The following is a 10,743-nucleotide window of genomic DNA, read 5'->3' as shown; positions in this document are numbered from 1 at the left end:
TGGTTCAAACTCAACTTAGACCCCACCTAGGATGACCAAATCCGTATGATCCAAATGCAGGACAGGACAGTGTGTAGATTTTGCAGGACATTTGTTGAAATTGTGGGACAGTACTGAATACGTATGCAAGAATCATGTTTACATAATGTATTAATCATTTTGATCAAAATATAAGCATTTAATGTATTAAAAACACAATATTGTTGTGTCTTACTTGCTTATTATACTCATAATTATGTATAAGACCATACCATGCAATCCAACATGCTGTTATTATGATACTGAAGTGCATACATTGTCTACGCTGGCTTCCTTGATTCTAAACCGGTCCAGAACACTACAACGTTTTCATTTTTCATTCAATGATAATCTGACAAAACTGTACAATTATTAAAATGATAATACTTTTCGGGGCGGTTAGGTGGCCGAGCGGAGATTGCGTTCGTCACCAACCCCGGAGCTGTGAGCTGGATTCGCCTGTGTTCGAATCCAGCTCACAGCTCCGGGGTTGTCACCAGCTTGGCTGGCCGTCTGCACTAATACAATTGGCTGTATTAGAGGGTGGGAGAAGCTGGCGGGGTGGGTCCGGGTCGTTGTAAACAGCGACTCCTACAGTTCGGTCGGGGCGCCTGCTAAGCGCGGATAGGACTTGAGGGGGATAGTGTGGTCCTCCCACACGCTACGCCCTCTCGATGAGAATCCGCGCTGCCAGGTGAAAAGAAGCGGTGATTGGCTGGACGTGTGTCGGAGGAAGCACGTGGTAGCCTCCACTCTCCCAGATGATCTGACTGTGGGGGGTAAGTGCGCAGCGACCAGGAAGGGACTGGGAATTGGCATACGACTAACATTGGGATGGGAGAAAATCGGAGGAAAATGGAGGGGGAAAAAGACCAAAAAAAAAAAAAAAAAAAAAATTATAATACTTTAATTGTTATTGTTTAACTTGAATTAACATTTGAAATGTAAATATATCACAGGTATATACAGGATGTATAATAACATGAGCAGCATGAGGCCTACAAAGAGTGTTATCCTGCACAAGTGAAATACATATAATATACACATATACATTAAAACAGCAGTGAACAATAGGAAACAACTCTTAAATATATCCTTTAAAAAAGTAGCCATGGGGAACAGTAGGGTAAGTAAATGGCTGTAACACTAGATAAAAAACATAAATTGTAGGTCATTACTACTATATGCCTTTGGTGCTTAGGGAATTTATATTTATTACTGGACCGTGCAGCTTCAAGTAGAGCCTTCTGACCAAGAGCATGTTTATAAAGATCATGTCAAAAATGTCAGAGAGAAATTAGCTTCGACTTGAATTTCACTCTTCACAAGCTCCGCCTCCACGCTGCATCTATTTCTCTGGTCCGTCCACGCACATCATGAGGGAGAACAGGCTCTCTCTTCTTAGCGCTTCCTTCCACCGCTAAGCTAACAGTCTCACATGCAGGGTCCATCGTAGGTCCCATTCTGTTCTCCATCTACATGCTTCCCCTTGGTCAAATTATGTTTAGTCATTTAGCTGACTTACAAGTTCTGTACGACAAGTCAGCAGGAAGGGTACAACTCTTTTCTGCTGAGTAACAATGTTCATCAAACAGTGTTTTGTCAACTTGGGCGCTGCAGTGTTGAGTGCATAGTAGTAGAGACATATTAGTATAGTAGGTACTAGGTAGTAAATATAGGCAAATAAGATTATTTAGTGGAAGAGTGCATGATAGAATAGAATAGAATAGAATAGAATAGAAATACTTTTATTATCCCGTGGGAAATTTGACACTGCAAATCGCTCAACATTTAAACATTTAGACAGGACAGGTCACGAATTAGAATAATAACACAAATCAAATCAAGTTGCCTAGGATAAGAGTAGAGTAAAATAGAATAAAAATGGAATAAAATATACAGTAAATAAATACAGTAAAAATATACTGAGCATGGGGGAAGGGGGGGGGGGGGTACAGGTAGTAAAAACAACACAAGCAGTGTAAACAAATTGGTCAATATAATTAACTATCTAACTAACTAAAATATATATTCACAGTATTCACAGTGTCACATAAGGTGCAGTATGCATCAGGTAGTGTTATTGTCCTCCTTGGGTTCCTATTAGTCCTAGGTCAATGTCTGGCAGCAGTCGCTGCCCCCTGTTGTGGAGCCTGGAGGCCGCTAGTCACTATGGAGCTGCCGCTCTGTGCTCAGTGATGCAGTGAGGCACAGTAATGCATTGTATAGTCTGATGGCTGTTGGAATGAAGGACTTCCTGTGCCGTTCAGTGCTGCATTTGGGTAGTGTGAGCCTAGCACTGAACATGCTCCTCCTGTCAGCCAAGTCTGTGTATAGTGGGTGGGAGGGGTTTTCCCTGATGGCCTGGAGCTTAGCAAGGCTCCTCCTCTCCGCCACCCTCGCTAGAGAGTCCAGCTCCACCCCAACCACGCTACTGGCCTTCCTGACCAGCTTATCCAGCCTGGTTGTGATTCTGATAGTAGAAGACAGTGAGAAGGTTTGTTTTTTTTGTTTTTTTTCTTTCATTTCAGATATTGATTGAAGAAGTGTGTCTTTAGTCGACGGCGAAAGATTGGTTGGGTTTCTGCTGTCCTAACTGTGGTGGGAAGTTCGTTCCACCATTGTGGAGCAAGGACCGAGAATAGGTGGCTTCTCTTTGATGACCCTCCCGGAGCTCGGATAGGAGTAGGTCTGAGGCGGCCAGAAGACGTAAAGCGTAGGGGTCTTGAGGATGTGTAGTTAGTAGGGCTGACCTAAGATTTTTTTTTTGGAATTCGAAGCTTCGGGGCCGAGATTCAATTTTAATTCGAGGCTTCGAAATAAAAATAAATAAATAATAAATTTTTTATTTTATTTTTTTTATGTTGTTGGACTTGTACAGCACTTTGTTCAACTTTGTCAGTGCTGTAAAGTTTAAACCTTTTTAAATCTTAGACAAACTAAACACTTTGCTTTCATGAAATATTGTAATATTGTAAGCTGTCATTTGAGGCTTTATAAAAGCAGCACAATGAACACAAATCTGTCAGTGCCGAGTCCGGCCTCATCTTAAATAACAAATAGCATTGCTTGTTGTAATTAACAAAGTAAAATTTACATAATCAAATTTTATTTTCATATTCGAATCCCATGCCCATCGAACGAAGCTTCGAAGTATTTAAGACAGCCCTAGTAGTTAGAGACCATTGACCGGAGGTAGGCGGGAGCCGTTCCCTTTGCTGCGTGATATGCCAGGTCGAGGACCTTGAAGCAGATTCATGGAGCGATGGGGAGCCAGTGCAGGTCCCTGAGAAGTGGGGTAACATGGGCTGACTTTGGTAGGTTGGAGATCAGGCGGGCCGCTGCATTCTGAATGAGTTGAAGAGGCTTGGTGGCGGTAGTCGGTAGAACAGCAAGCAGTGCATTGCAGTAGTCGAGGGGAGACCGTCCTGACTGTTGATTGCACAAGGAGTTGAGTGGCTTCTTTTGTCAGGAAGGGGCGGATCCTTCTGATGTTGCTCAGGAGGAATCTGCAAGTTCTGGTTGTTGTGGCGTTGTGAGCGAAGAAGTTCAGCCAGTCGTCAAGGACTACACCTAGGTTCTTGGCGGCCAGGGACGAAGCCACGGCTACATTCTCCACAAAATATTTCCTTCCACTGTTATGCAGATGACACACAACTGTACCTCCCCCTAAAACCTAATGATCAGTGCAATCTAGATTGCCTCGTGGATTGTCTTGAGGACACTACTGGATGGCACAAAACCTCTTGCAACTGAATGAGAGCAAGTCAGAAATGGTTCTATTTGGACCTTCTGACTCCATCAAACAGATCTCCAACAGACTAGGCAACCTATCCACCTTTGTCAAACCTCATTAAAAAAACCTTGGCCTTTCTTCTCACTCAAAGATCTCAAGGAAGCCATCCATGCCTTCATCTCCTCCTGAATGCAAATGCATTCCAGCATTTTAGTCAACGTGGGTTGTTTATGCTTTATAAATACATTTGACTTGACTTGACTTGACTCATTTTAAATGAGATCTTTGAGTGAGCTTTCTTGAGACTGTAAGCACACTCTCAGAGGCTCATACAGAACCAAGCATTTCACCGTAAAGTACATGTTTTATATGTGACAAATAATAAACAAATAATAAACAAAATTAAATTAAATTAAATTAAATTAAATTAAATTAAATTAAATTAAATTAAATTAAATTAAATTAAATTAAATTAAATTAAATTAAATTAAATTAAATTAAATAAATAGCCATCAACACAGAATCAGACATGGGTATGTATTAGTAAGGTTGGTTGATTGATTGATTGATTGATTGAAAATGTTATTAACAGATTGCAGAATGGGTACAATACAGTACGGCTGCTCAATACACACAATTGTTAAGGGGATGCAGACCAGAGAAAGACTTTCGTCTTGTTTACATCAGGGTCCCCCATTTTACATTCATAATGACATTTATGACATACACACAACATACAGATATACAGACGTATATCATGACATTTATGACATATACAGATATACAGTACTGTTACATTTGACATACAAGATATACAAATATACAGTACTGTTTAACAGAGATCCTAACAGAAACTATATACATTCGAGGGGGAGGAAACTGTACATTAGGAGGGGGGGGGGGGGGGGGGGGGTTGGATGTTTAAGGGGCCAGTTTCGAATTGCAGCCTCCCGTAGGGTGGCCGGTTTTGAAGGTGGGTAGGGATTCACATGCTTTTACGGCTGTGGGTAGCGTGTCGAAGTGTCCTTGAGCAAGACACTTACTGCTCCCGATGAGTGAATGAATGAATGAAAACGAATGAATGAAAACTTTATTTAACAGATTGCAGAATGGGTACAATACAGTACGGCTCAATACACACAATTGTTAAGGGGATGCAGACCAAAGAAAGACGTTTGTCTTGTTTACATCAGGGTCCCCCATTTTCAATTCAAAATGACATTTATGACATACACTGTACATTGGAATACATTATCATCATCATCATCATCAAACCTTTATTTGAATAGGCAGGTTAATTAAGAACAAGTTCTTATTTTCAATAACGGCCTATTTGGGGGTAAAAAGCCCCCTAGGGGAAAGGGGATGGGGGATAAAATAACATAAATAAAAATAAAACACAAAGGAACATTATTAAAAAGGCAGGACATACATACAGAGCAACAACTGAACTGAACAACAACTGGTGGACAACAGAACAATAGTGGCAGCATGGTGTTAGCACATGGAGAAACATCTACATGAGTGCTCTAGGGAGTTTGTTAAAGTTTCCTTAAACAATCTAATTGAAATAAACGTTTCCATATTTAAGGTTTTTTGTAGTGTGTTCCAGCTATCAGCTGCTGCGTACTGAAAGGAGGAACGGCCTTGTGAGGAATTGGCATGGGGGGCGTTTACCAGGATATGTGTGGCTGACCGGGTGTGGTAATTCGGGAGTGGACGAGGGTGGACTAGGCGAGTAAGGTAAGGGGGAGTACAGCCTAGAAGTGTTTTATATACAAAGGCCAGCCAGTGGATGTTGCGTCTAATCTCCAGGGAGGGCCAGTTTACTAGGGAGTATAGCTCGCAGTGGTGGGTCCTGTAGGGGGCATTGGTAGCGAAGCGAATGGCGGAGTGATATAGGATATCTAAGCGCTCTAGATCACCTTTACGGGCCAAGCGGTAGATTACATCGCTAAAATCAAATAGCGGCAGGACAGTCATCTGGACCAGGGTGAGTTTAGCAGATCTAGTGAAGGAGGAACGGTTCCTATACAGAAAGCTAAGCCTTGCTTTGACTTTGGCCTGCAGTTTAGTTAGGTGTTCAGAGAAGGAGAGTTTGGTGTCGATCCACACTCCCAGGTATTTATAAGAGGTGACCAGTTCAAGCTTTTTGCCATTGGCGGCTACAATGGTGCCAGTCTGGGAGGTACCCTTGTGGCCGAACCACATAACTTTGGTCTTGCTGGTGTTTAGGACCAGGCAAAGGGCGGAGAAACCAGCTTGGATTTTTAGAAAGCTCTCCTGGAGAGTTTTCAGGACAGCATCCGGGGAGGGACCAGAGGTGTACAGGACTGTGTCATCAGCATAGAGGTGAATTAGGGAGTTTCCAGCAAACTGGCCTATGTTGTTTATATAGATGGAGAAGAGGATTGCCATAGAGAGCCATACTTGGTCATTTACTGTACAACTGGGTTAGGACATTTGTAGGGGCCAGTTTAGAATTGCAGTCTCCCGTAGGTGTTCTTTGAGAGTGTTTTTGAAAGTGGGTAGTGATTCACATTCCTTTACAGCTTTGGGTAGGGCGTTCCACATTGATGTGGCATAATTGCGAAACGTGTTTAGTCCCTTGTTTGAGCCGAATCTGGGTTTGACATGATTTGTGGAGCTCCCTCTGGTGTTGTGATCGTGGTATTCACTGACCTTTGGGAAGTATTTTGACATGTACATGGGTACCTTGGTCGTGTAGTGTATCTTGTAGACCAGGCCCATTGCAAGTTGCTGTACTCTGTCGTCTACTCTAAGCCATCCTAGGTTGTCAAAGTGGGCAGGGGTGAGGTGGGTTCTAGGAGTCAGGTCAAGTAGTCTGACTAGTTTGTTTTGAGATGTTTGTAATTTGGTTTTTAGTGCCTTTGAGGTGCTTTGGTACCATGAGGTGCAAGCATAGTCGTAGTACCCTTGAATGAGTGCTCCTGCCAGAGTCTTCAGGGTATTCTTGTTTACCAGAGAGGAGATCCGGTACAAGAATCGAGTTTGTTGGTTGACTTTTTTTTATTACATTGGATGCCATTTTGTCACAGGAAAGATTAGCCTCTAGGATGGAACCCATGTAGGTAATTTCATCTTTCCTTGTGACAATATCGTCACCCACTGTAACTGAGAAGCCGTCGGTCTTGCTGAGTTTGTTATTTGAACCGAAGAGAATGGACTCTGTTTTGCCCATGTGTAATGATAGTTTGTTGTCGGCGAGCCATATGCCGATTTTGCCTAGTTCCGAGCTGAGGGTTTTTTCAACCTGTAACTTGTTCTTGTCAGAGACCAGCAGTGCTGAGTCGTCCGCAAACAGGAACAAGTTGCAGTCACAAGCTGACGACATGTCATTTGCATAAATTAGGAACAGTAGCGGTCCTAGTATGCTTCCTTGTGGAACACCACAGCTCACTGTAAGGGGGGGGATAGGTTAGCACCTTGCATGGTTGCCTCTGCCGTCTGTGTGTGAATGTGTGAGTGAATGGGTAAAATGTGAGGAACAAATTGTAAAGCGATTTGGATAAAAGCGATATATAAATGCAGCCATTTGCCATTTATATACATAGTGGGCTGTTATATATAGTAGTATTTTTGTACTGTAATTACAACTTCTATGACTTATTTCTGTACACATAAAACACAAAAAATACTGGACATGTACACGTAAGACACAGAAACACTGGACACATACACAATTACACATAAGACACAAAAAAACACTGGACACGTACACATAAGACACAAAAAACACTGGGCATACACGTAAGACTCTCATCAGGAAACCAGCCTCTGAGAGCAGGACTCCTGAAGCATCTGAAGGGAGTTTTAAAATAGGCCAGCAGAGGGCGCTGCAGACAGTGATTAAGAAGGCTGGACCCAGACAATACTTTGAACGATAGAAAGGTCATCACTGGAATGTTCTATGGCAGACTAAAATAAGTACAGATGGAGAACTGGGGCCTGCCGCCTGATTCACAAAACCTTCTAAGAAAATAAATAATCTTCTCAAGTCTAATCCCCCCCGATAAATGTGTTCTTAAAGTTTAAAGTGAAACGAATACACTGACCTCATTCACAAAGCAATATAAGAACAGATTTCCTCTTATTTTATTCTTAACTAGCATTTTTTCTTATGTTGTTCTTACCTGGAATTCATCAATGTTTTCTTATTTTTCTCTTAACAGTCAGTTAAGAAATAATATAAGAAAATAATAAGAGAGTATTGGTCAATGAGGCCTAATGGCTCTCATCCTTTTTCATCTCAGGGACACAACTTGATATACGTAAATGAAGAGAAAGAAGGGGGGGTGTCAGAGTATGGACAGGGATGGACAACAGAGAGAGTGACACAAGGTTATATTGTGAACTTAAGGTTCTACAAGCTCGCCCTGTGAATTATGGGCTCTCTGTGGGGTGAGGAAGGTGGAGGATACAGGAATATATTGTCCCGGGAGGTGTTTCTCAGATGACTAAGCAATAGGAGTGATTTGATGAAACTGGTTTCAGATCTTGAGACAGTTTATCATAGTTTCCTCAGCAGTTCTTCAGTGTTTCACTTCAAATCAAATCAAATCAAATGTATTTGTAAGGCCCGACAACACACATTAATGTCCCCATGGGCCGGAAATCAAGAACAAAATCAAAACACCATAAAGTCCAAAACATTTTAAATAAATAAAATAACTGAATGCAACACTCCCAGACATACCCCAGCCAGACATATCCCAGACAAAACCTAGCAATAGGAAAAAATGCACCACAGGCAATGTGGAGGAGAGAAACCTTAGAAGGGCCGTTCAAGGGGGGATCTCCCTTCTTAGATGTCGGTGATAGTAGTGTTGCAATAAAACAGGTGAAACAGTTGGTAAGCATGTAGTATGATCATGTAGTGACAGCAGATTGGTTTTACACAAAAAACTGACTTTTGAAGAAGTCTTTATTCATTGCACACATTGACAATGTCGTCAGGCAGCGACACACCCAATGCGATGGGCAGCACACACAGGAACGCACACATGCAAATTATAATTGTTTTGGTCGCAGATCAAATTTCGTCTCGGCGCTTGACCCATCCCGTCGTCCATCCCATATGGTCCTTACCCCCAAGGACAGCCGGGAGCAGACATGGGTGTGGGGCCAAGCCCGGGGGTTGTGTACGGCGCTTCATGATTGGTGTGAAGACCCTGATTATTAATAAAGTTTCCACTTTATGAAACAACTGTAGTAAACTCCTGCATCTTCAGCCCGGACTCCTCTTTTTTTTTAATAACTTTCTTTATTGGAAGAGTTTTCAAAATTATGCAGACAGTTATACACATCTTCCATTTTTTTCTTCCCCCCCCCCCCCCCCCCATTTCCCTTTCCTATCCCCTAACCCCACCCCACCCCCCCCACGAAGAGCGACAACAAACATACATATAATACACGAAAATACAAAATAAAAATATGTGACAGAAAGAAAAAAAGAAAAAAAAAACCTATGATACTAATATAACTGAAATGAAAAGACAAAACATTTTAAGAAATAAATAAAAATAGGGAAAAAACAGAGGGGGGGGGGGGGGACTCAGTCGTCACAACCAGGCAGGGATGTCAAGGATTCTATGTGCTTTAAAAGGGGTCTCCAAGTCTTCTCAAAGGTATTCAGGAAGCCAGTAGGGCCTTTGGGGGAGAATCTGAGCTTTTCAAGATTAATAGATAATAGTAGTTCCTTAACCCACCTATTGTGAGATGGAGGTTGAGTATGTTTCCACTTAAAAAGAATAAGTCGCCTGGCCAATAAAGTGGAGAAGGCAAGAACAGGATGTGATATTTTGGAGGGTAGGGGCTGCAGAGGAACACCGAACAAGGCCACGAGAGGATCAGGGGTGATAGTAAGGTTGTAGGCTGTGCCGATAGTTTCAAAAATTTCAGACCAGAATGTGGCAAGGCTGGGGCAGGACCAGAACATGTGGGTGTGATCGGCAGGGGATTGTTTGTTTGCATCTATTACATGCGTCAGAGATGTTGGGGTACATTCGAGAGTCTCGAGTTTGTGTAGTGGACTTTGTGTATAACCTTGCACTGTGTGAGGCCGTGTCTCGCACAGATGGAAGATGAGTGGACAGAGTCCAATGCCCAACTCCAATACTCATCAGACAATTCAATTCCCAGCTCCCGCTCCCATGAGTTCTTAGGGCCGGTTCCTGGGGTATCCGTAGCGGAGCTAATCAGGTTGTAGATGTTGGAGATTAGCAATTTTTTTCCGGGTTGAGATTAGAACCATTAGTGAATCTATAAGGGTTTCAGGGGGCCGACTAGGGAATTTGGGGTTCTGGTTCTGTGTGAAGTGCCTAATTTGGAAGAAACAAAACAGGTGGGATTTGGGAAGGTCGAATTTCTTTACGAGGTCTGGAAAAGACATGAAAGTCCCTTGGTCGTAGAGATCATTAAAAGTGGTTATCCCTTTGTCAAACCAGACTTGAAAGGAAGAATCAGTGCAAGAGGGCAGGAATAAATTATTGTTAAAAGTGGGGGAGAGGTCAGAGGCCCTATGGAGGCCGAGGCTTTTCCTGATTTAAATCCAAATTTTAGTGGAGTCGACCACCATTGGGTTTGCAGAGTCCAGTAACCGACATAGGGAGTTGGAAGCACAGCAGAGAGCGAAGAGAGTATCTAGAGGAAGAGAGTTCCATGTCGACCCACACCGGGCCTAAGTTGTGTGTCGTGCCCCTCATCCAATATAAAAGTTTGTGTATGTTACACGCCCAGTAGTAGTGCTGGAAGTTAGGCAGTGCCAGTCCCCCTAGCTCTTTGGGGAGTTGTAGTATTGATCTCCTCATCCGTGGGATCTTATTGCCCCAGAGGAAGGAGCTTATTAATCGATCGAGTGTTTTAAAGAATGACTTCTTAATGAGGACTGGGATATGGGTGAAGAGATGTAAAAACTTTGGTAGCACTACCATTTTTTTTTTTTTTTTTTATCTTTTCCCCCCTCCATT

The sequence above is a fragment of the Notolepis coatsorum genome (assembly GCF_963971535.1).
Source record: "Notolepis coatsorum genome assembly, chromosome: 4".
Classification (NCBI taxonomy): domain Eukaryota; kingdom Metazoa; phylum Chordata; class Actinopteri; order Aulopiformes; family Paralepididae; genus Notolepis; species Notolepis coatsorum.
The sequence above is the reverse complement of the archived record's forward strand: the minus strand, read 5'-3'. Positions refer to the sequence as shown.